This window comes from Lutra lutra, chromosome 12, assembly GCF_902655055.1.
Source record: "Lutra lutra chromosome 12, mLutLut1.2, whole genome shotgun sequence".
Taxonomy (NCBI): domain Eukaryota; kingdom Metazoa; phylum Chordata; class Mammalia; order Carnivora; family Mustelidae; genus Lutra; species Lutra lutra.
In genome coordinates this window covers 70,558,208-70,583,501 of record NC_062289.1, presented here as the reverse complement: position 1 = coordinate 70,583,501, position 25,294 = coordinate 70,558,208, and the positions used below count along the sequence as shown (strand labels likewise).

The 25,294-nt window shown below is 49.9% G+C and overlaps 1 long non-coding RNA gene and 1 pseudogene across 1 annotated transcript; both read left to right on the top strand.

The window, feature by feature from the left end:
* The first annotated feature begins 673 nt into the window (after positions 1-673).
* LOC125082688 (uncharacterized) overlaps positions 674-25,294 on the top strand; it is a 98,286-nt pseudogene continuing 73,665 nt past the window's right edge.
* Positions 14,136-19,040, top strand: LOC125082689 (uncharacterized). Its single transcript, XR_007122043.1, has 3 exons — positions 14,136-14,147; positions 16,336-16,340; positions 18,908-19,040. It is a non-coding gene; the product is annotated as an uncharacterized LOC125082689 (long non-coding RNA).

Here is a 25,294-nt window from a genome sequence, read left to right as displayed (position 1 = left end):
CTAACTTAGGCGATCTTAGAGGAAACGGTAACAGCTGAAACTTTTCACTATGGGATGTGAAGTAATCTGTGTGGTTGTCATCTATGGTGTTCTTGATGTTGAGGTATGGTTCCTGGTCTATGCACTCTGTTGAGAATTTTGATTGCAGACGGATATTAAAGTTTGTCAAGTGCTTCCTCTGCATGTCAAGATGATCACATCATTTTTATTCTTTATTTTGTTATGTGCTGTATCTCTTTGGTCCATGTGCACCTGTGAACCATCATTGCATTCCTGGAATAAATCCCACTTGATCAGAGTATATGATCCTCTCAGGCATATTGGTGAACATTGGGTGCTAGTATTTTGTTGAACATTTTTGTATCTATGGTCATCAGGGATCATTGGACTGTAAGATTCTTTTCTTCGGGTGTCCTGTTTAATTTTGTATGAGGGTAATGTTGGCCTCAGCAATGAGTTTAGAAGCTTTCTGTTCTTTTTTTGGGGGAAAAAGTGGGCAAAGGACTGGTATGGATTCTTCCCTGAATGGTAGAATTCACCACAAAAAGCATCTGGTTCTGGAGCTTGGTTTTTTGGGAGGTTTCAAATTGCTGACATGATGAGTACTGGGTGTTTTATATAAGTATTGAATCACTAAAGATGAAACTGTTTCCACATCTTGATGGTGGGATGGATGAAGAGAAACAAGAGTCATGGGGGCCCAGCGCTCAGAGGCTCCATCTGCCACTGTGGCCGTGCTGTTCTTCTCAGATGCTAGCAGAGGATGAAGGATGTGGTGGAAACACGGCAGAGTGGTGGTGGTGGGTTGGCTGGAATGTGGGATCCAAGTGGGGTGATGAGACTGATGCGGGGCCCTCTTGTCACACTCACAGGGTACCAGATTGCTAACTGCCCGGCCAACAGCAACCCTAGCATGTTTACCACAGTGGAGATGGGTGCCATGGTGAGGCAATTCACAGCCACCAAGCTGGCCCCAGAGTCAGCGTACATCTTCAGGCTGATGACCAAGATGAGGCAGGGCTGGGGGAGCCCCTAGAGGCCACTGTCCTCACCACCAAGAAGAGAGGTAAGACCAGAGGCCCAGGTCCACTGTCCTGGTGACACGAGGACAGCTGGGCCCGTATGGGAGCCAAAAACTTGCTGGGTCCAGGGCTTCCTGGGGCAGGACTTGCAGGGTATAGTGTGTTTACACAACCCGTTATTTACCAGACAGGCGGGAATGTCCCTGGAGAGGAGGTTGTGTAACTGGGTCGGGGTGGCTCTGAGTCACCATGTTGGAGGGAGGCTCCCTGAAGCCAGGTGCTTTTTTCTCTGATGTTCAAAACCACATGATCAGCTGAGCCAGGTATTCTAAAACACGTTTCCTACCAAGCAATCCTGGGGAGATGTGTCTTCATGGATGCCGCTTCTTTTCCAAGGACTGGTGAGGTGGTTATTATTCAGTGTCTTGGTTTATCCTCACCAAATCCTGGGGGACAAAGTGCTGTGAGGCCCAGTTCTACAGAAGATGTGGGGGCACAGACAGATTCAGTCATTTACCAGGGACACAGCTGTTGAGGCAGTGATGTGGACAACCCTCCACAGGACACTGGGCCCCCTGACCTACAGCAGTCTGGCTGTGGGTTCCCATCTCAGTGAGCCCCTGATATGCCCTCTAGCCTCATCCTGGGATCTGCCGCAGTGGGCTTCCTCAACAGGGCCACCCCAACTACTCTAGGCCCTTTTTGTGCCACCTGACCTTGAAGGGACCACAGGGGTTCCAGCTTAGGCCTGAGTCAGGACAGAGCAGGGGTGATCTGGAATGCAGAGCAGCCACTGAACCCCCACTCTGAGGCTGCAACGAGCCTGGGTGGCTTTCAGGGCAGCGTGTGCCTGCCAGTTTCTGTGCTACAATCAGCCCACGTGCATAGTTCCCTTAGAGTTCTGGCTTCTGAATGTGTGGCTCAGGGACTGCATCCCTGTTCTCTCCACATCCAGGGAGCAGGGTGTGCCTTGACCCTGCTGAGGTCACAGGGTAGCACACGGGTAGTAGCTTGACCCAGCCTATCCCAGGAGTGGTGTTGAGCGGAACGTATGGCTCATTTACCTCCTGTGCTCTTGAACAGACAGCCCCATCCATGCCTCAGAGGTACCTCCCTGGACTTTAGAGCAAAATCAAAACAACAAAATGAAAGGGTCCAGGATACATTTGGGCCCATTTACCTGCAGAGGTACTCTTGGTCTGTGGCTTGCTCGTCAATGTTAGAGCAGGGCTCTTAGCTGAGCACAGGTAGGCTGACAACCAGGACTGCTGCAGGATATCTGGAAAAGTAGCCTCCCTGGGAGAAACACATTTGCTCACTACTCAAGTGTTATTTGTGCTCTTGTGCTATATCCTCATCTGACCCGCCTGTGTACCATGAGAGGCTGAGTGAAATGAGATGCCTGGAGTGTAGGTTGTGTTGGCTTCTCTATGTATAATCTGTCCCTAGGGGTTATTCGGCCGGTGGGGAGGGGGCTGGGAGACAGGTGTTTGGGGCTGACGTGCCTTGCTTTAGAGGTCCCCCCTGAGGTTGAGCAGGAACTGCAGGGGGCTACAGTCCTATCTGGCACCTAGGCCCACAGTGGTTGGGCTGAGGGGAGCAGAGGGCTGGCCAGCAGGAGTCTGCAGCTCCTCGACTGTCTGTTGGTGGCCTGCACCCAAGGCCCGGGGCACTGGAGGCAGAGCCAGAGTCACAGGGCACAGGCAGATGCTCATAGGAAAGGACTGGAGCCAGGGAGGGAGGCAGGCAGGCCCAGACAGCTGTATCAGCCAGCCAGTTCGCCAGGGGGCTGAAGCCCGGATCCGTGCTCTGTGCCGCATTGGAGGGTTGGCATGTCTCAGGGCAAAAAGCACACAACATGAAGACTGCCATAGCCACAACCCTGAAGCAGATGGTGTGGTGTGGAGCGGACTCAGGAACATGGGTGCAGTGGGTGTGTCTCCTCATCCAGTCTCCTTTTGGATGCCTAGGTCAGCACTTGGGCCTTGGACAGAGGGCAGCCAGCTAGGGTGTGGTAGTTTGTTCTGAGGAGGTTGGCAGGTTGAATGCTGCCCCATGGCTGGGGTGGGTGGTAGGGGTGGAGACCAAAATAGCCTGCTAAGTGCTAAGGCCCAGGCTCTGTGCAGGGGGATTCTTGGAAGCACCACAGAAGAAGAACCACATGTGCATGTCCCTGCAGCTCTGCTCCCCTTGCACAAACCTTGAATGGGTGCAAGGAGGGAGAAAGGGTGGGAAGGAGTATGTTTGCTCCTTCGACCCCTATGTGCGTTACCTTCTTCCAAAGAGATCTGTCGAGGATATGGAGCACAGAGGCCGAGCGGCCTGGTGGACACCAGGAGAGGGCATGCTGTGCAACCAGGGGAGAAAGGGCTAGACCTGCCTGAGCATGGTGGATGCAAAGGGGCACTTAACAACTGTGGGCCTCAGGCAAGGCCTGGGCTGCAGGGCCTCACTATCATCTGGGAAGCCTCCATGAACACTGTTGCAAATCCTTTACAACCTCTCTGGTTCTCTCCTTGGGAGAAAATGCTAGAAGCAGAACCCTTAGCTCAGAAGACATGAGCGTTTGTGGCTTGCAGGAATGGAAACTCATGGACATGCCGTGCCCTGGGGACCAGGGTGCAGGTCCTGTGGCTTCTGTGCTTCCATGTTGACATCTTGCCTTCTATGTTCAGTGAAAATATATCTCATTAAGCGTGTGTCCGCAGGCCTTTCATCCCTGCTCTGCCATTAAATGCCTGTGTCTGTACACGGTGATATTTCTTGCAGGGTCTTAATGTCCGATCTTGAAAATCCTCAAACTCAGATGGGTATGGATTTGCAGAACTCATGGGAAAGCTGCATTCAAGCTGAACAAGAATTAATAATGGGGGACTGAGTGCGTTGAGGAAGATGAGTCTACCTTTGTGACTCTTGTTTGAAACATTGCTGGGTCTTTAATGTTTCTTCTTCCAGATTGAGGGAAACCGTATCTGAAAATATCCATGATCTACAGAAATGTGATGAAATATTTCTGTGTGAACAAATGGGAGCATTTAACTTCTCTCTCTCCCTGAACCCTCCATCATTCAGAAACTCCCAGGGAGAATTCTTTCTTCCAAGGTACTTAGGATTATTGGCGTAAGTTCAGCACAAGTGCCTTTTTCTTGTAACAGGACACCGCTGGACACATGGGTTATTTTACCAAGGGATTGAGTGAAATGTCCAACTTGAGAGTAACGTGCATAGACTCTGATAATGACCAGACGATTTTCAGGAATTAAGGGTGACTTTGTGGAGCCCCTTGGCAGTAGCAGCTTGACACCTTGATGACACTGTGCCCAGGTGCCTTGTCAGATGATTAGGGAATGTTATTTGTTGGCAGGTATAGGAACCTCAGGATATTTGGGGGACCTCGAGAAGAGGAATTCATTGAAATCAACAGGTATTGCAGACAAGTCTGATGTGAGTATTGGTCTTGGCTTTGGCCTGGACACACTATTGAAAGTTCACTCTAGAGATTCTCATGAAAAGTTCCAGCACAGCAGGGTTTCAAAATCCATATGTACGGTCAGTCACTATGCCTGCCAGGCTTAGTTAGAATAGATGCTAAGAAACCAAGTTTGTTTGCTGCTGCCTTCTTGCGTCTAAGAAACCATCCCAAATCCTGTGAACTGAAATTCATCACCCGTGTGGACTGGCACCCGCTGCCACCACCACCAGACGTTTCTGTGCCTCGCAGTGGGTCCTGTGAAGCTGTGAATCTATTTAGTTCACAGTCAGGTTTGGGGACCTCACTTTGGAGGCTGGCAGTGTTTTCTGATTGGGACAATCCTATCAGAGCTATACCCCAAATCATCCCGGAATCCTCTAGAAGCTGGTTGTTGGAGGGCTTGCCCTTTGGGTCAGTAGCATAGTTGCTGGATAGGAGTGAAACAACTTCAATCTCCAAGGTAAAGGTTACATTCGTATTGTGTGGTGATCATTTGTTGGTTTGTTTGTTTATTTATTTATTTAATTTTTTGAGTTCCAGGGTCCAGGAGAGAAATGTCTTAGAAAGGAAAGGCAAGAGGCTCATTTCAGCCAAATAGAGTTGTGAAAAAAGAAAGGAAGCAAGACTAAGAGGGTCTCTCATGTAGAGTAAAAAAGACATTGAGGAGGTAGAGTATATGCACATCTCCTATGGGAGTTCCCTATCATTGAATTTATGGGATAGATGAATGAGAACACATGTCAAAGGTGAAAGAAGATTCAAGGAGAAGTAAGCATCCCTAGGATGGTCATGCAAAATGTAGTTGAGATAGGGCTTCTGAGGATCTTCTGTTTTGGTTCTAGGAGCAGCAGGAATTTTATTTAGACTCTCATCACCAGTTGCGAATGGTGATTGATGCCGGGGCCGCCACCTGGCTCACATCCTCCTGCTTGGGTCTGGCATAGACATCATGGAACTTCCGGTAGCCAATTTACCATGCATGTATTAGGTGAAGGTCTGGCAGCAGCAATGCTAAGACTTTCACAAATTCCGGGATCCTGCGGTTTTGGCCACTTTGAGCCTGTGCTCCCTGCTGGAAGGGATGAGCATGCTTTTAGTTTTGTGTGATACTGGTCTCCCCAAGTGTGGGTCCTGAGACCTCAGCTAAGTGGTCCCTTGTTTTTACAGGTGGTGCTTCAAGGCTCAAGTAACTTGGCCTTGTTGGCAGCATCCAGTGTGTGTGGCCTCTGTCTCTTCAGTGCAGATTCAAGTGCAGCACATACAGGAGTGTGACCCCTGTTGTCTCCCTGGTGGTTGTGCATCACAGTGGTAAGTTGTCTTGGTTCTGAACCTTCCGCCTGGGTTGAGGTTCAGGCCTTGACTTGGGTGTCTTCTTTTGCTGGCTTCTGTCTGTCTTCCAGAGGGAAAGATACTGTCTTCTTGTCAATTAAATTGGATATGTACCCTTAACCAGAATATCTAGAGTTTGTTGCTTGGGGAAAATTACTTAGTGGCACATATGGAGAAGGTTCTGCAAGTCCCTCCCCCACACAAAACATCTGAACTGTAGGTTGCTTCTGTTTAAGATGGGGAGGTGGGAGTGAGAGAGACACTGGGCAGGCTCCACACGCTTTGCAGAGCATGACACAGGGTTCAATCCGACAACCCTGAGATCATGACCTCAGCCAAAGTCAAGAGGGTCAGAAAGAGAGTCACTCACATAGAGTAGAGAAGACATTCAGGAGGTAGAGTATATGCACATCTCCTGTAGGAATTCCATACACTGAAGATTCAGGGTAGATGAATGAGAACACATTTCTAATATGAAGGAAGATTCAAGGAGAAGTAAACATTGTTACGGTGGTCATGTGAAATGCAGTTGTAATAGGGGTTCTGCAGGTCTTCTGTTTTGGTTCTGGGAGCAGCAGGAGATTTATTTAGACTCTTGTCACGAGTTGCCAATGGTGATTGATGTCTGGGTCACCTCCTGTTCTACATCCTCCTCCTCTAGTCTGCCATAGACATCATGGAACTCCTGGTAGCCAAGTTTGGAAGGGGTGGTATGGAGGGAGAGAGAGACCATTAAGCAGGTTCCAAACGCTGTAAAGATCATGAGACGGGGCTTGATCCGACAATCCTGACATCAGGACCTGAGCCAAAATCAAGAGTTGGTCCCTTAACTGAAAGAACCACGCAGGCATTCCTGGACATGCTTTGTCTTTGTGGAAGGGAGCGTAAGTACCCTTTCCTGTTCTAAAATCTTCTAAAATCTGCAGTGGTCTTACACCTTCTCAGGCCCAGAGATACGTAGCTGTTCTTGGTGGTGGAGAAAACCACTTGGCTACCAAGTTCTCATAGACGGGGAGGAAGCCCTCACTGCCTGATGCTGAACTGTAGAGGTTTTCCTGTCCTGGTACCTACAGTTCTTCCAGAAGAGCTCCTTTGTAAAAGATGAAATTAATTTGCAAGCCCCTGGGTGGCGCAGTTGGTTAAGCATCTGCCCTTGACTGAGGTCAGGACTCCTGGATCCTGGGGGATCAAGCCCTGCATTGGGTACCCTTCTCAATGTGAAGCCTGCTTCCTCTCCCTCTTCCCCCCTGCCCAACCCCGACTGTTTTTGCTCCCTCTCTAGCTCTCTTGCTCTCAAGAAGGTAAAGAAAATAGAAATATTTCTAAGCATGTAATTAATTTGTAAATCCTTTCCAGTTTATGAGGACAATATTAGTAGAATTAAGGACACATGAGAGGTAGGTCACAAACCACGTGTTTGTTGAATCTTGTTGCCATTCATCCTTGCGATCTGCATACATCGATGGATTAATGTTTTTGTGAACATACGTCAGTCACCTTGTGTCCTAAGATTCTGAGCTAACCCTGCAGTTGATGTTCTCATAGATCACAGGCAGTGCTATTTATGTGTTAGACTTCCTACCAACAGACAGTACCAGTGTCAACTGTGAGCGTTAGTAAAGGAAAAGTCCCCCCGTTCTTACTGTGCACAGTGTGCACGGTTGTGAGACCCCACCTGTTCGGTGATACTGGCCTTTCTGCAAGTACTGATGGAAGGGAGCAGATTTGCTTTATTTCTAGCTATTGGTTACTGAATACTGCATTCAACATCCCTCAGGATGTTACCCAATTGTATGTGTTTGCAGTGAAAAATTGTCAGTATCTGAGTTTGTATGTTAGTGTCACACTAAGAAATGCCTTGGGAGATATTTGCCCAGTGATTTTCTGATGGGAGTGTCAGGGGAAGAATTTCCCTCCATTGCACTGGGATCAGTGTTTCCTCAGGGTGAGGGTGTCGTTGCTGGATGAGAAATAAGGGATACCTGAAGACATGGCTTTCCTCATCACACACGGGAGGATTTTCTGGCTCTGTGAGGAATGGGATTCCCACGTGGATTTTCATCAGCATTCAGCAGCAGCGATGATGCAGGGTGTCCCAGGAGGTCCCTGCACTTTTGCTCCTGTATGAGGGATGACGTGCACTCTGAGATTGTAGCGGGAGCTCAGGCCAGAGCCCCAGCTGAAGCTTCTCCCACCAAGATACAGCACTAGTAGTTCTCCCCGTGTGAGTTCTCTGGTGTTGGGAAAGGGACCACTTCTGGCAGAAGGCTCTGCCTCCGTGATCTGAGAAACAGGGTTTGTACCATGTGATTTATGTGGTGGTGAGAAAGGTGGGCGCTCTGGGTAAAGGCAGGACCCCAGTGATGACAGACACAGGTTTCTCTGCTCTGAGTTGTGTGGTGTCTCCAGGTGTGAGAGCTGTATCTAACGGCTCTTCCACATTGAGCGCATTTGTTGGGGTTCCCGCTGGTGTGGATCCTCAGGTGCTGGCTAAAGGTGTGGCTGGACTAAATGCTTTCCCTTGAAGATGGCATTCAACCAGTTTCTGTCTGTGGGAATGTGTCCATGGCCTTGAAGGGATGCATGTTGCTGAGAGCACTTGTACAGCAATCCCACCACATGGCTTCTACCCCGTGTGAGGTCACTGGCATGAATAAGAGCAGAGCTCTCTGAATGAAGGGTCTCCCACCTTTGCTACATCCCTAAGGTGCCTCTCCGGTGGTTTTGGTGTGTACAGAGGTGAGCACTGCCCTAGAATTGTTTCCCCCATGCGTTATCATGTCTACTCTCCTTGGAAGGGTGAGTTCTCTCATGTCTCCCAAGGTTAGAGCCCTGACTAAAGGCTCTCCCACACTGGGGAGAGGTGTGTGGTGCGATCCAGGGTGAACGAGCTCTGATGTCACTAGAACCGGGCACACATGGCTGAAGGCCCTTCCACATTGTCTGTAAACACAAGGTTTCTCTTCCCATGACACAACACACATGGAGTGAGGTGAGGTACATGAGAAATCTTCCTCCTGTGCCCCAGCATTGGCTGGGTTCCCGTGCACTGTGACCCCTCTGCTAATGGCCAGGACAGGAGAGGCTGTGGAAGGATTGCTCACTCATGTTCCTCCCTTCCTGACTCAGCATACGAATTCCAGCCCCTTCCTTCAGGAATAGTCTCTGCGTCAAACTCTGCATGCCACTTGTGGTCAGGTGCAGTGTTACTTTCCTGAATTCAGATAGATCTTTCTACATGGTAGCCTCACATCCACGTCATCTTCTGATTAAATTTTAGATGTCTAAGTTTCAAAGACTATATCGGTGAGCTGTGTTGAAGCCAGTGACTTTTACAGACACTCAGGCGATAGCTTGACTTGAGGCCCATTTCAGCCGAGAAATGAAACTATTTAGATTTTTTGGGGGACAACATGTATGCTCAGTGTCTTGAAAGACAGGAGATTGTGGTGAATGCTTAGCATACCCCATGTCCAGCTGTAGTGTGGAAGGGCAGGGTTCATTACTGTGAAGCTTACCGTTGACCTGCAGAAAAGCAGACCTTTGAGATGCACCCGTGTGGGTATCACTTCATCCTTTTTAATAGGGAACCTATTGCTGTGAGCCCTTGGGTCTTCTAGGCAAAGAATGAGTCACGGAACACTACATGAAAAACTACTGAAGTACTGTATGATGACTAACGTAACGGAACAAAAGAAGGAAAGAGGGGGAAGGAAGAAGGAATACAAAGAAGCAAAAGATATAATGGAGGGAAGGAGGAAGGGAGGGAGGGTTTGAGAAAAGGGAGAAGAGAACCTGGTAGAGAGGCATTAGGGGAAAGAAAAATTTTGCAAGGTGCGAGACAAACATCTGAGAGTTAAGAGTTGAGCTTGATGACAAAGGAAAGAAATGGAGTCCTCTACTAAGGAGCAGAAACATGTTATAGGGTATTGGTGATTAGAACCTATTGACCAGATAAACATGTGAGAAAAAAGAAAGTGAGGATGCGATGCTGGGGATATTAAGCTGGGCAAACTCAACAAAGTTGAGGATTGAAAGAGATGCCATGTGATGGTTTCAGTCCAGGAATCACAGACGTGTCCTGTGGTCAGAGGACACAGAATGTGCAGTGGGTTAGGTGGGTGGAGACGGAAGAGTTGACAGAAATGGGACAGTGTTGCGGGGGTGTTTCCACAGGAGCCTTACAAAGAGACATGACTGATGTAGGAAAGGCGTTAGAGTTCAAGGGCCGATGGTCAAGAAGAAGTCTTGAGACGTCTTTGCTGGCAAAAAGGTTGATTTTATAAGCACAGGGACATGACCCGTGTTAGAAAGGCTTGCTATGCTGAGGTCGTAATGGGAGGCTGAGTCTCTAGAATGGCGTTGGGGGAGGTCAAGAAAAAGGGAGGTTTTGCAGACAGTTCCAGTAGGACACAGGATACACAGGATACCCGAGGCTTTGCTCTTGTCAAGTTAAGGTGTTTTTCCTTAGGAAGGCATTAATAGAAGGATATTTGGAACTTCCTGGAGGAATGTTACCTTCCTCCCCTCACAGGTCCTTCTCAAATGGAAGGGAATGCATGTTTGAAAAGAATTCCATTTTATTGACATTTTCCTTCTGCCTCAGACCTCCCTCAGTGTTATAGAGGGGAGGGAGATGCTAGGGCTTCAGCAAATGGAGGTGTACGGGTCTCTAGAAGTTAGCTAGCCTATTGTTAAGCAGGCCTCTTCCCAGAGAATCACTAGGACATTTATAAACTGAGGGAGACTCCGGTCTTGCAGGGTTTTGATATCTGTTTGTGGAGAATCTGTTTTTTTCCCCCCTTTCCATTCCTTAGTTTTAGGCAGCCAGAGTGCCTGAGGAATGTCCTCTGTATCACATGTTGGAGGGCGGTGTGGCATGCCAGCTCCTGCTTTGTGCCCAGCTAGCCTTCTCCTCCCTCCTCGTGTGCCCCTGAACAGTTTAGACCCTTACGTCATTAAGGTTGTGGAGGGAGGATGGTCTCATCTTCTGAAACTTCTTCCTGCTGAATAGGGGCATAGAGCTGTCCCTACCTGTGGGTCATTCCTGGTGAGCTGGGCGGCCGGGGCGGGGGGCTCTCTGTGTAAGAGTTGTGAGATGAAGAGGCCGCTGAGTGCAGGGGAGAACTTCTGACTGGATCTTCCTGAGTGGAAAGGACCTTCTGTCCTCTGGAAGTTACTGCAGTGAAGGGTTCCTGGCACCACCTGCAGAGATGCGGGGAAAACAACACAACAAGGTTAGAAGAAGAAAGAGAAGGAGAAACCCCATGAAGAGTCCTTTAATAGTGGGTGAGAACCCTCCCCCAGGCCAAGAGTTGATCCAATCCTTAGAAGGATCCTTGAAAGTACAGATTTGAGCCAGTGCTGTGTGTTAGGAACCCAGAAATCTCTTTGTGATAGTGGGGAATGTACCCACAGCATGCTGTTCTTAGATTAGCACAAGCTCCATCTTGTGTAGCAGTTACAACATCTAAAGCCTTTGTGTTTTGTAGAACTGCTTTATGCATTGGAATCATTCCCGTATTCCATTGAGAAATCCTGTTCGGGGTGACAGGTAGGGCCTTGACTTTGTACTCAGTAAGGAATTCCCCATGCCTCATGACATCCTCCAGTCCCAAAAAGGGACAAAGATGGATGCTAGGTGGCCATCTCAATGAAACAGAGCACACATGCACCGTTGCTTGAGATGTGGAAGTTTGGCTGGGTTGGTGATGGTTTTAATAATGTGCCCATGCATCTAGGCCCAACCCAAGAGTCCTCTGGAGCTTGGGGAAGCCATGGACACGGGTTAGAGCTTCATGGCCATTGGGTCCCAGCTAGGAGCCCCGATCTAATCCTGAGTATCCTTGAATTGCAGTCAGGCTTTCAACGGCTATTCGGGTTTGGAGGGCCATTCTTGGAATGTGCAGTCATTTCAGGCCCTTATTGGGTTGGTAGGTTTATGGCTTGGGAAGAAGAGCTTTTTCTGTAAATTGCTTCATGGGCATAGAGGATGAGGAAGGCCTGTTGGAGTCAGGATAAATACTTGTAAGATTTTGCCAATTACAACCAACAGGCAGGCACTAGGATCTCTGCTTTGGGGGCAGACATGTTTGCTGATAGGCTTTGGCCTCAGCAGTCTGAGTTTGGCTGATGACAGCATACCTGGTCTTTCTTACTTCCTTTCCATGAAACTGTTGCCATTGATAAACCACTTGTCCTCTGCATTTTCGTAGGGGTATCTTAAGTCTGTTCGACTTAAGAACCTTTCAAGAGTTATGAGCCATGGATGTAGAGTGGTCGGGTCCAGGGCTAAGGGTTGGGCCCCCAAGTGCAACTTCCACTCCAGTCACAGAGAGAGTGGGGTCCTTCACTGTCTCTGTAAGTCCCTAGAGAACCCTGTGGAGTGGTGTGTGTTCTCTGGCTTTGAGGGAATGAGTTCCTTAGCCCAGCCACATCCAGTTGGTCAAGGTGCTAGTTGAGTTGTACAGTCGTGGGGGAATCAGTCACATGTTCCAGTTGTTTAATTAACCCTGGGCCCATGAGGTCCTGGTGTTATCCCCACAGAATAAGAAGCAAGGGGATTGCCTATCCATGAGCTAATGTGGAAATGTTTCTGAAGATGACCTCAAGTTGTCTAGCTTAGGTAAGCAACACATATGGAAAGACCACCAGAGTTAGACTTGAATGTCCACAAAGGTGGGTTCTGGAAACCTACTTTTCCTCTTCAAAAGAACGCTCCTTTCCAGAGATAGCCAACTCAGGGCTCATTTCCTTGAAAAGCAAGTCCACTTTAACCCACGTGGCCCAATTATTGACTTAAGCTCAGCAAGCCTAGTGATTGATCATGTTGATCGCTTAAAATCTACATCACTGGGACTTTTCCAAGGAATCTCTAATCATTGTCTCTCTAGGCCAGAAGCCAAGGGAAGGGCTTGCCATTAGACATGCCTGCGATACCTGTGGATTTGGGCAGATTCCTTTTCCTGAGGTGTCCGATATATCCTGAGGTTCCTACACCTGCCAGGAAGTGACATTCTTTAAGCTCCTGGTGAGGCGGTGGGGAAGTCCGCAAGCAAGAGGTCAGGCCAACATTCCCAAGGGGCTTGATGGCTGCAGGTTTTCTGAAAGTCAGCCTTAGTTTCTTAAAGCCCTTTGGGTCCCATCTGAGTCTCTTCCTAGCTCTCTCCATAGGACAGTCCCATCCAAGCCTTGGTCAAATCACCCATGTTTCCAATGATGCCCTGTTACAAGGAGAAGAGATTCTTATTGAACATAGGGAGATGATGAGGGTTGCCATGGCGGAAGAAATGCTTCCTGAGACCTTTTGACTTGGAGGGCTCAGGTAGAGCAAAACGTGCAATGCTTTAACTTGCTTCCAAAGGAATACTGGACCCCATTTCTATATGTCCTAGATGTCTGTCTAGCATTGCCGACCTTGAGGCCCAAGTTTTCCCCAAGGTGCAGCATGGTGCTTGGGGCCCCAGTTCCTCTGCCGTAGTGTCTGGGTGCTCCAGAGGTCGAGCTCAGATTAGGGACAGCCTCTCTTCCCTACACCTATTGCTGCTGCAAAACACACAGACTGATGGGGGGCCCATTTTGTGGGGCCACTGCGAGTACTGAGCCCAGCATTGGTCACAGTCCTGTGTGTGGAAGCGACAGGGGTGGTTCAGGGGCAGCACCTATGGGAATACAGCCTGGGATGGCTGCCCACCCCCTGGAGTTGATTCCAGGGTGGTCAAGAGGCCCTGGCAGTCCCGCTTCTTCCTGCATCTGTACATGCTCTGCATGGTTGCGGGGACTGGAGGGACAGTGGGAGGAGGAGCAGCCCCTGCAGCAGACAGGGGAAAAGACCGGAAGGCCTGCTGTGCCCCCGAGTCCCAGGTGGGCTCAGTCTCACCAGACAATGAAGTATTGTAGGCCAGATCGTTGCCTCTGCTCCAAGTGTCAGTCATCATCAGGGCTCTGGGCAGCCAACATCTGGGTGTGGTGGCCGACTCACAGGGTCCTCTTGTCTTGTCCTCAGGGTTCCAGTGCGTCTTCTGGTTAGATACACAGAAGTCTTCTCTTTCTTGGCTTTCAGAGGTCAGGTGCAAGAGAGCCGGTCCCACAGGGTGTGTTCCTTGTGTTTTCAAGCCGAGTCTTCCTCTGGGCCCACATCGAAGCTGTGGTGGGCCCCAGGCCCCTCCTGGCTCCCTTTGTCTGAGCACCTCTGGAGACACTGGTGCCTTGGGGTTGTGGGTAGACTGTCCTGTGGTGCAGCTGTGGAGATAGCAGGTGGAGTGGTATGAGAGAGTGAGTGGCGTGTGGCCTGGGGCAGGTCTTACAGAGGCCTGTGGGGTTGTGTGGGACGTGTCTTCGAGGTCTTGAGGAGAGGTTTTCCCTGCAGGAGCGTGTGTGAAATGACGAAAGGGAAGTTTCCCATGGGCCCCCCTGGGGCTGAATGAAGGCTACACTCCCAGGGTCACTTACCAACTCCCTGACTTTCCTCTCCGGACTGTGGGGTCCTCGTCCTGCTGGGCTGTCCCTTCCCCAGCCTCTCTGAGAACCCACTCACTGTGCCCTTCTTCTGGGAGGGGAGGGAGCCTTTGCCCACACGATGTTGCAGGTGGCATGCAGAGATGACGTGCTCCCGACTCCCCGGAGGAAGGAGTTTGCACAGTCCACATGCTGTGGGCAGGTAGTGGGTGAGGTGGGAGCAGGCAGGGTGGCCTTCCCTGATGGGTCTTCCCTGCAGATTGAGGGATTGAGGAGAGTCGATAGAATATCAAATTCACATAGCAAAATGGTGCCATGAGGGACCCGCTATCTCCCATGAGGCTTCTTGGAGGCTCGGGGGACTGGAGGTGTTGGTCAGGTCCTACGGGTAGTGGCAGGCATACATGACTCGGCTGGAGACTGGGGCTACTCTGTGCCCACAGGATGCAGCGCTGGGAGGGGTGAGCTGTCCTGCTCCTATGAGCCTGGTGGCCCTGTCCTTGTTTGCTCATTTCTCAGGTGCCTGAAGTGGTTGAGGCCACCCCACCACTGTCTCTTCCCTACTAGTGTTGTTCGGAAGTCTACTGACTTTTGCAGGGTGGGAGGGCAAGGCTTGGGTCGTGCAGAGTGAGGGGATCAATGGGGCATGGGACTCTTTTCCAGAAGAGCACAGTGCATAGGCTTCCTGGGGTCCAGTCCCTCCAGGCAGCCACTGCCCTCCCTCGGAGTTCAGCAGCTCCTGGACGACACCACCCAACCACCACAGGGAATTGCATGGATCAGGGGGAGGTTCCCTGTGGGATGTTCTCAGGGCTTCCTAGTGCCTACAGGGACTGTGACCTTCCTCTCATCTCCTCTTTGTGGTCAGAGGCTAGGGCAGCACTCCGGGTTTTGTGTGGCTTCCCGAGGTGCCCACAACGAAGTCAGGGAAACGAGGGAGAACATGTGTCCATGTTTGCCTGCCCCTTTTCCTGCCCAACTCACCCCATTCCCAAGTTCTTCTCCTCTTCTGCTTCCCTTGTTGTTTCTGTCGTCCATAGAAGGGAAGCTTCTTGAAAGCTGTAAGCAAGAGCAGAATTGGGCATGAGCACAGACTCCCAGGCAGCAGAGAACCAAGTGGGGACATTCAGGCCCAGCCTCCCTTCCTGAGGGCCCCTGCAGCAGGGTGAGCTGTGCCCTGCCTTCCCAGCCCTACTTGCTGCTCTGCTGTTAAGGGCTGCTTCCCCGACTCAGTGGTGAGGGTCAGGGTGATGCTAGGAAAGGGGTGAGGAGGGCTGCACAGGGATTTCATGCAGTAGTTCATATGCAAAGCCTTAGTGCCTGAAGGAGACTAGGGCCCCCAGGGTGGGGCCTCGTCAAAGCAGGGAAAGGGGAAGAGCTTGGAGGAGGGGCTTATGGACAGATGAGAGAGGAAGCCCGAGATGGAGGTGGAAATGAATTACAGGCGCAGTGTGCCTCCTTCCATCGGAATCGTCGTTTTTCCGTGGAATCGTCCTCCAGTGCAGAGAGCAGTGATGATGCGGGGGTGGCCATGAGAAAGGACAAAGGGGAGTTAGTGGAGCTGACGACCTATGGCCTGCTGCTTTGGGGATGATGGGCTCTGCCCTTAGTTGGATGGAGCCCCAGCTCTGAGTCCTCCCTGGCCTTGGTTGCTTGATCTCCGCAGGGTACAGGCGGGTCTCTGCTTTCTCACCTGCTATTCCCACCTCCAGTTCTCTCCGAGACCTGGAAGCCCATCTGTGTCATCCTTTCCCTCCTAGAGGCCGTCACTGTCCCTAAGACTGCCTATGCTGGACTTTGCCTTTCTCCGTCCTTGTTCCTCTCCCTCCTTGCTCCCCTTCCTCCTCTTCCTCCCCTAGTGATGCTCCATGTCCTTCCCCCTGCCAGGCTCCACCAGTCATATTGTTGTCCAAGATGGGGCAACCAAGGAAAGAGAAGAGATATCCTGGCTCCCACAGAATCAGCCCCCTGATCCCCCTGGTGCTGGGAGCAGCTGTCATGGGTCTGGGATTGCTGGGGAACTGCAGGGAGAGATGGCCAACCACCTCCCCATAGCCTTTGTCTGCCCAATGCCTGAGATGACCTTCCCAGAGACATGTTTCAGGCTAATACTATGCCCTCTGTTTCCAGAAGTGTTACAGAGGTTGAATGGAGATGGGAGCACAGGAAATTCTCCAGGTGCCTTCAGCTGTTCAGTGCGGCCCTGGAACATGTCCAGTGGTGTGGTCACTGAAACATAGGATTCCTGTCAGTGCTCCTGCTGAGGCTTGCAGGGAATGGACGGGGCCAGGGGTGTGTGTAGGCCTTGGGCAGGCCTGAGGAATGTTTGCAGGTTGGGCATGACTGGGGAGTGGGGAGCATGGCCAGGGCTGTGTGCCGGAGAGGTGGGTTTGTGAGAGGAGCTGTGACTCCCTGGCCCTGCTCCCAAGAGGCTCTGTGCTATGCCTAGACAACAGCTGGTATGAGGTCGAGTAGACCTGGGACAGCATGTGTGTGAAGCAGTTCCAGCAGCCCCTACGCACAGGACTGGAGGACCCTGGCCCGCGACAGGGGGTCTCCAGGGCAGCTCCATGGGGGCGTCATTCCCTTGGAAACAGGTCCACAGGTCAGACTCGGCTGGGGTGTGAAGGCTGGCAGAAGCTAAGGGACACGGGAGCCTATGTAGTGAAGCCAGGGGAAGTATGCTTTACCTTCTCCAGCTCCTTCAAGGAGTCCCCTTGAAGGTACAGCACTTGGACAGAACCAGGAAGGTTTGGTAGTGGATGTTATCAGGGAGAGAGTTTACCTGTCTTCCATCTCCTGGCTCACACCAGAATGTAGTGTCCTGGTTCTGTTGCACAGGAGAGGGTGGTTGGGGCCTCCAAGTCAGGACCATGACCAAGTCTAGACCCATGCCAAGAAAGATCCAGAATCTCTTGTGCACCATTCCCGAGAGGCCATGAGCAAAGAGACCAAGCTTTGACATGTGGCAGCGGCAAACGGAGACAAGAGCAGGTTTGTGGGGAAAGATCCTTAACATAGCCGCCCAAGGAGTAGAGTGGTGGTTACAAACCCAGCCTACCCTAAAGGCCCGTGGACACAATGTCTGTTCTTTTTCCTTAGACACTATGAAATGAACAAATCATGCCTGTTGCCAATGCATCCCTTTCCTTTGTGGTTTCTTACCCACCTTCTTCATTCTCTAGAGTGGCAGGGGCAACCCCACGTTCCCAGGAGCCCTGTCCCACTGTTCCCTTCCTCTGTGTTGTTCCCTACCTGAAGAGACTTCATCCTTGCTGCTGGAGTGGTGGATGCTCTCTACACGTAGATCTGTAGGAACTGAAACAGAAGCAATGCTGTTATTAGAGAGACTGACTCACCCATTCATCCCAGTTCCGTTGAGATGTCTATGGGCCATGCAGCATCTGCCTGAAATTTTGCTCTGCTGTCAGAATTTCACGGGGCTGGTGGAGTCAGAGCCCTTCAAGGAGACAGGGATTGGAGTTTCATCCCTTCTGATGTGACCGGGATGCTGCAGCAGTCACCTCAGTGTCAGTTCTACATGCCCATGACTGCTCTCCCCTCCCAGTGCAACAGTCTAAAATTCCAGTCGTTACGGGACTCTTGACATGTGGCTGGTGGGAGTGAGCACCTGGATGTTTTCTTTTTCTTGATGATTTTCTTGTAGTTCATGGAGATAATAAATAACTGTGTAAAACGGATTGTAGACAGACTCTTCCCTGGTTACCTCAGCACTAGAAGCCAACCAGGAGTGAGAGACAAGCCCCGTTCTCCCGCGTATTTCTCAGGCATTAGTGGCTGGCCTGACAGGGACATTGATTTGTAAGATGTTCCCGGGCTCATGCACACCCACCAGGCACTGTTAGAGGCCTTTGGATCCAAAGAGATTAAGGTGAACCCCTAGTTCCTAGAATGGGGAATAGATTCAGTGCAGCACTGACCAAAAAGCACAATGTGATGATGTTCTCAAAACAGAGAAAGTGCTAAAGTAGATATGGAACCACAAAGGAACAAAACGAGACAAAACGTTTCTGAATATGAAAAAGTAGGTGGTGGGTCACCAAAAAGCACAATGTAATGATATTCTCAAAACAGAGAAAGTGCTAAAGTAGATAGCAGAGGAACACAACGAGACAAAGTGTTTCTGAATATGAAGAAGTAGGTGGTGGGTCCCTAGAAGCTGACCTTCGAAAACCTTGGATCACTCCCCTGAGCCAACAGGATGGTGCTGGCATAATAATAGGCAGGGGCATGTGGGAGCGAAATAGAGATGCCTGAATAAATGCATTCATGTTGGCATCACGATGCTTGAACAGACGGCTGACTAGAAAAAGCATCGTCTTCTGAAACAGCGAACAGAATGAAGAGGCAGCCCACATATTGGAGACACCATTTGCAATCCTTATTTCAGGAAAGGCATGCTCACTGACAAAAAGGAAAAACAAAAAACAAAACAAAAATAAGAAGAACGGGATTTCACCAAATGAAAAAATCGAGAAAAAGACTTGAATAGACTGTGCTTCAAAGGAAACGAATGACTGGCCAAACAGACGTATGAAAAGATGCTCAACATAAGGCATCGTGAGGGCAATGTAAATCAGAAGGCCGTGGTCTGTTTAGGGTAGAGAGGGCCCAAACCAGGAATTCAAACCCAAAACCCATGTTGGAAGGATGCAGAAAATTTGAGACTTTGTATGCAATTAGTGGAATGCAGAATGGCGCAACTACCCTGGAAAAGCCTGTTGAGTATCCTCAGAGAGCAGCAAAAGGTACTCCTGTGGATCCTGCACATGCAAGTGAGGAAAATAGATGTCGAAAAATCAGATTCTGTTCAAATACATGTTTCTCACGAGAGAAAGTCTTGTTTGCTACAAAAGAACCCTGAAACCTTAATTTGGCTCTGTTTCCATTCCCAGGCACTGAACTACCTTGACTTGTCTACTGGCCCAAATCTTCCAAATAAGACAAGGCCCTCTTGCACGGACGGATGGCCAGGGAAATGTGTGGTGATTGTCCTGTCACACTTGTTGAGGTTGGAGGTTCTCTTTCGCCACCTTGCAATGCACAGAGCACCCTTTGTTTCCCGCATGGAGAAGGCTCAGGTCCCCACAGTGATGCTCAGTTCCTGAAGAAGACCTCATTTCTCCTTTGATAGGACACCTTTTGGGCCCACCTCAGAGAGCACCAGCTAGGCCCAGTGGTGGGTGTGTGATTTCCCACGGGAGAAGGCTGGTTTAATTCTTAGATACAGTATCTGAAGGGAAATGGTAGATCTCCATGGAGAAACGTGGAGTGAATTGGCCCCAGCTGTTCCTGGCCACTGCTCCTTTGTCAGGGTCCTCCCTGAACGGGCTGTTGCATGAGGCTGCCCAGAAGCTGCCTGCAGAAGGAAGGAGTCTGTCCCAGCACTCAGTGCTTCCGATGAGGTTGGGAAGATGCATCGTGGGGCATCTGATGCAGAGACGTGTGTGTGAGTGAAGTGGCAAGAGTGAGGTACGGTGACCATTCATGCCAGAGATGTATCATGACGTGAGAGATCCATGGATACTGACTCAGTAGCAGGGATTGGAAAAGACACACTTGTGTCTTTGGGGCACAGTTTTCCCCTTCCTAGTTAGTGACGGGATTTGTTTTCTAGGGGAATTGATGTGTATTTGCAAGGAAAGAACACCTGTTTAAATTGTAGGTGTTGATGAGTTTTCACATGCATGGACATTCAGGACGTGATGGTGATGGGAAACTCCCGTGAGAAAGTGGAGACCATTAATTGCCATGTTGAAGGGAATAAACATGTATGAGAACATACCATTCACCCAACTGACACACACATCAACCCTGAGAATCACAGCACATGGATTCCCATGTAAACACACCTCCTGCCTAGCACCCAATCCTACAGCACCTAAGAAGAGCACAGTAGCTTCCGGGAACAGGGTCATGAGGCCTCATGGTCCAGCGCATGACCCTTAGTCTCATTGCAGCAGGATCTGGATTCTGGGTGGCTCTCAAGATGGAGCCTGCAAGGAAGCCCCAGCTTGCCCATTGTCCAGGTTGCTCCAAACCAGTGAGTGACTCTAGAGTACAGCATACTTACCACTCTCCCTTTCCAGCAGGGCCACCTGCTATTTCAGAAAAGAAAACATGAACATCAAATCATGCCTAGTCCTGCGTGCACAACTCTTTTGTTCTCTTGGTGGTGGGCTGGGACATGGAATCTACCTAGAGGTTGCATGCCCTGGATCCATTTGACAAAACAGGTGGCAAGGTGGTGTAAGCAGTACCCATGAAAAAGCTCACTAACCTGTGGGCTGTAACTGAACCTGCTATTTCCTCCTGCAGGGTCTTTGGAATCGGGTATCCATGAGTAACAGACTCTCACTCAATAATCTCCCCACCAGGTACATTGTACGTGCTGGGGTGTTTGGATCTGATTTCGATTATAAGAGAAACAAAGGATGCTGTGCCTCACATGAAGGAAGGCTAACTTACCACCTTGGTGAAAAATGGGGCCTTTCCCTCTATGCTGTCCACGGCAAGGCCATCGTACAGGCTAGCCAGGGGATCTAGGTAGATACAGACAGAGAGTGTCAGGACACGGACAGGGCTCTTCGGGCATCGCACAGGGAGCTTTGCTTGGCGTGCACATGTGGACAAAGTGTGGAGGTGGGGAGCTAATCAGTATGGACTGACCTGCAGTTGGCCCTTCTTTGATGCAGGAAGAAAGGTCCTGGAGAGGAGCAGGGAAGTGAATAGAAACTCTGCCTCCTATTGGAGCCACAGGGCATGGAGTAGCTGTGAAATAGTCCATCTCAAAGGCACACCTACCTCCTGCACCCAAACCTGCACTGCTTAAGGGCAGCAGAGTAGTTTCTGGGGACAGGGCCATGAGGCCCCGGGTCGTTCCCCCAAATACCTTTCTGTTACTATGACCCTTATTCTCAGTCCCACAGTACCTGGAATCAGGGTGGTTCTCATCATGGAGCCTGTGAGGAAGCCCCACCTTTCCCCTTTTACAGCTTGTTGCAAGCAAGTGAGTGACCCTAGAGTACAGAATACTTACCACCCTCCTCCTCCAGCAGGGACGCCTGTGATTTCAGAAAAGAAAACAGGGTATGAACATTAAATCATGCTTTGTCCTGTTTGCATGGCTTTTTTGTTCCCTGGGGGATGGGAAAAAACCAGATGGAGGAGTGTGATAGAGGCCCGTGAACCCCAAAGCGTGAAGAGATCAAAATGAGTCACGCACAAATGTGCCCAGTCTTCCTACAGATTCCACGTTCTGGGTCCCACTGGACAAAATAGGTGGGAAGAATAGCTGCTACCCGTACCAAAGCTCACTGCCCTGCAGATTGTAGGTGATCCTGCTGTGGTTGTCCCCGCCTCCCCTGTGATGTCTTTGGGATTAGGTAGCATTTTGGTAACAGATTCTCACTAAAACTTCTCCCTACCCTGTAAATTGTGCGTGCTGAGACTTTTATATGTGACTTTGATTTAAAAAGTCAAAAGAATTTTGTATCTCCCACAAAGAAAGGCCAGCATACCACCATGATGGAAAATGGGGCGTCTTCCTCTGTAGTTCCTGTGGAATGTTCACCCACCTGTCCATCCAGTGAAGATAGGGAGAGACACACAGAAATGTTCAGTACACTGGTGGGGCTTGGCAGGAAGAGCTCAGGGAGTTTAGCTTGGGGTGGGCGTGCACAGGAGTATGATGTTGGGTTAAATGGGTATGGACTGAGTAAGCTGCTGCTGCATCAAGAAAGGTCAGGGGAAGGAGCAGGAATGGAAAGAGAAACATTGACTCTGAACTTTAGCTACAGGGAATTGAATCAGGGTGACGTCTTCAATGTGAAGGAGGGTAAACACTAATATGCACGCTACATTTTACTGACAGGCAGATTCCTCAAACCAGCAACTGTGTCATGGTCATCGTCAAGACCGTTTCTTTGCCAGGATCAACCTATGCCACTCCTGCCTATTATCTCTCGCCTCTTATAGAAGATTGTGTTTCTTCAGAGGAACACTGGGTTGCTGGGTTGCACTCAATGCTAGCACAACCACAATAGAGTATTATATTTGTTCCTGAGTCATTCATGATAAGGAAAACCAGAGACACTGGATTTCAACCTACTGGCATCGGTGCATTCCAAGAGACCGCATCCACAAAGTGCTGATTCTTCCCAGTCTTCCTTTCCTGTGGCATGTGGGTGTGTCCTTCAAGTCAGTGAGACCCAATTTCCCAGGACCGCCTACCCCACTGAAACTGGAAAGTTCATTAGAGAGCTGAGGCCATGCAAGAGAAGGGCACTCTCTAACCTGGCCATGTAGCAGATTGTCAGGAAGTTTGATCGGGCACCAAGCTAATGAAGCTTTCGTGGCAGTTGCCATTTGCCAATGAGCCTTCACTCTGTGCATTCAAGATGTGAGCGTTTTTTTAAGGCTGCTGCTGATGTTTTGGTAGACTGAACTAGCTTCCTGATTCTTTTGTGTTTTGACATGTCAGAAATGTCCCCAACTAGGACAGATGTGGGCCCCTTCCTTTCTCCCCATCCCTGTCTGAGGAAAGGGAATCCTAAGCAACCCTCCAGGTGTAGCTGCAGTCAGCAAGGAATGTGGTGTCCTAGGGGGTGTGCACAGCGGGGATGAAGGAAGTTTGGCTTTGAAACTTTGACCCGTGCACTGAACTCCATTAAGTGGGAGATGTCTTCTGATGAAATGCACACATTTCAACACACCTACATGCTCAGTCCCACCGCATTGACCCACACAAAAACAAGCCCCAACCCTCAGATGCACCAAGCACACCACCTTGATGACCTACTTGTTTGCAGGGACTGTAGCACAGGGTCCTAGTTTGCTACAGGTCACTCCGTTTGTTCAGTCCAACCCAGCCTCTGTTCCCAGCAGGAACTCAGAATTGGGGAAGCTGTCCAGACCAAAGGAGGAGAGAAAGCCCTACCTTGTTCTTCAGCTAGATTTGTCCCCGAAAAGTGACTGATGTGCGAATACATACGTGGGCCATTTCCGGATGCCGCCTCCTGCAGTTGGAGAAACGGAAACCAGTGAGGATCACATCACCCTGTGCACACCATGTGCACCCATGTCTGTGCCCTTGGTGTCGTAAGCAAGCTAGGTGGGATGCAGTCATTGAGTTTATGATCCAAAGAAGGAGAAAATCACCTCCAGAAAAGGCTCCAGCTTGGAATGTCAAATCTCCTAAGTCCATTTTCTTCAGCAGCTAATTACAAAGCTATTTTCCGTAGACAATATTATGTCCCGGAAAATGCTCATGACCATCCATTGCCTAACTAATGGTGGTAGCGTTTTCTCAGTGCCCCTCTAAATACGGTGTCCATTAGTGGTATAAACGAACTGCAGGCTCTCAGCACCAAGGAAGTTGTCTCTACCCTCTGACATGTACGTGCTCAGATGTTCATGGAAAGAGAAATCAAACACTGGTTGTTCCTCTGAAGCACAAAATGACTTTACCGAGGTGACTGAGCGGCTCAGACATTGAAGCTTCTGCCGTCAGCTCAGGACCTGATTCTAGGGTCCTGGGATGGAGCCTCCACATTGGGCACCCTGCTCAAAAGGGGAGCCTGCTGCTTCCTCTCCCTCTGCTACTCCCTGCTTGCGCTCTCATGTGCTCTCTGTCTCTCTCTTTCTCTCTTTCAAATAAATAAAATCTTGAAGAAAAATGAGTTTACCTGAGGGAGAGTTGGAGTTTCTTCCTCTGCCCTCAAAATGGGTAGCTCTTCCATCAGGTCCTCGGGGGGAGCTAGGAGGATACAGAGCCACTGTGAGGACACTGGTGTGGCTGCTCAGGAAGTAGGCAGGGAGTTTGGATGGATGAAGACAGGAGGCGAGTGTGTGCGTGTGGGTGCTTAGGAGGTACGGACCTCACTGCTGTTGGGCCTTCTCCTTGGCGCACAGAGGAAGGGGTGGGGGAGGAGCAGGAAGGAAATGAGAAGAGGGTTTTTGTCTTTCTAGCCAAAGCGAGCCTGATTAAAGCCAAATAGTCAGTCCAATATGTGTGAACCCTAACCTGGCTTCTGTGTGAGAACCAAGTCCCATAACCTCTCCTGATTGACATGCCACTAAGCTGTCACACACTGCTTCTTTGGAAATCAGTTCTGGGCCCAAGATCTCCATATGGTGTGACTATACGCATCATGTTTTTGTAAGATTTTGCACGGGATAAAAAGCAGCCTTTCTTGCCAACTGAATTCAACCCTGAGAAAAGAAGCCTAGTAGTTTTCTTCACTCATCATTTGTCTTCAGAAAATCCCATGTACAACACTCGAGAACACTGACATCGTAGCTTATGTTAAAAGCCGGCACCATCGATGAGTTTAATATATTCCTTCTGCTATTCTAGAGCTGTACCGTGTGTGTTTCCCATGAAGATGGTGGCTGTCCAAACCCTCCCAGGTGTTCTGACCAGTGGGAAGTTCCTTACACAGAGGAGTCTTGGGAGTGTGTGCTGACACTCTCTAAGCCAGCTTTGCAGGAGATTTGCCATGGGGGTGTTGGGTCCAAAGCTTCCCACCAAGCTTGACCTTGATTTCCTATTTGCCAGTGGTGTCTGAGTGTGTGCTTAGAGAATTTGAACCTTCCTGAGGCTTATGGAAATCTTACCAAGTACACTGAATTCCCTCCGTGATGCTTTTCTGCCATTGGTCATGTGTACACATTGAGACCAGCTATGACTGATGTTTCCCTGGTCTGTCCTCCATGGGTCCACACCCTTTCCAGCATTATGGGCTTGAGCACGAGGATGTGGCTTTTCTCTGTGCACTTGACTCCACGGGCCAGGCTGTAATCTTTAACATGGACTTCTATACTTGCCCCGGCTTCTGTGACCTTGGAGGCCACTGTGTCATGTTGGGTCTTGTTGGGGACCTTCATAGAATCTAGGTTTTTGGCTGTGTGCACAGATGCTGGTGCCACTTTACTAGCTAGCACCTATGGTACATCATGACGCCCTGGCTGAGGGACTAACACAGGTGTGTAG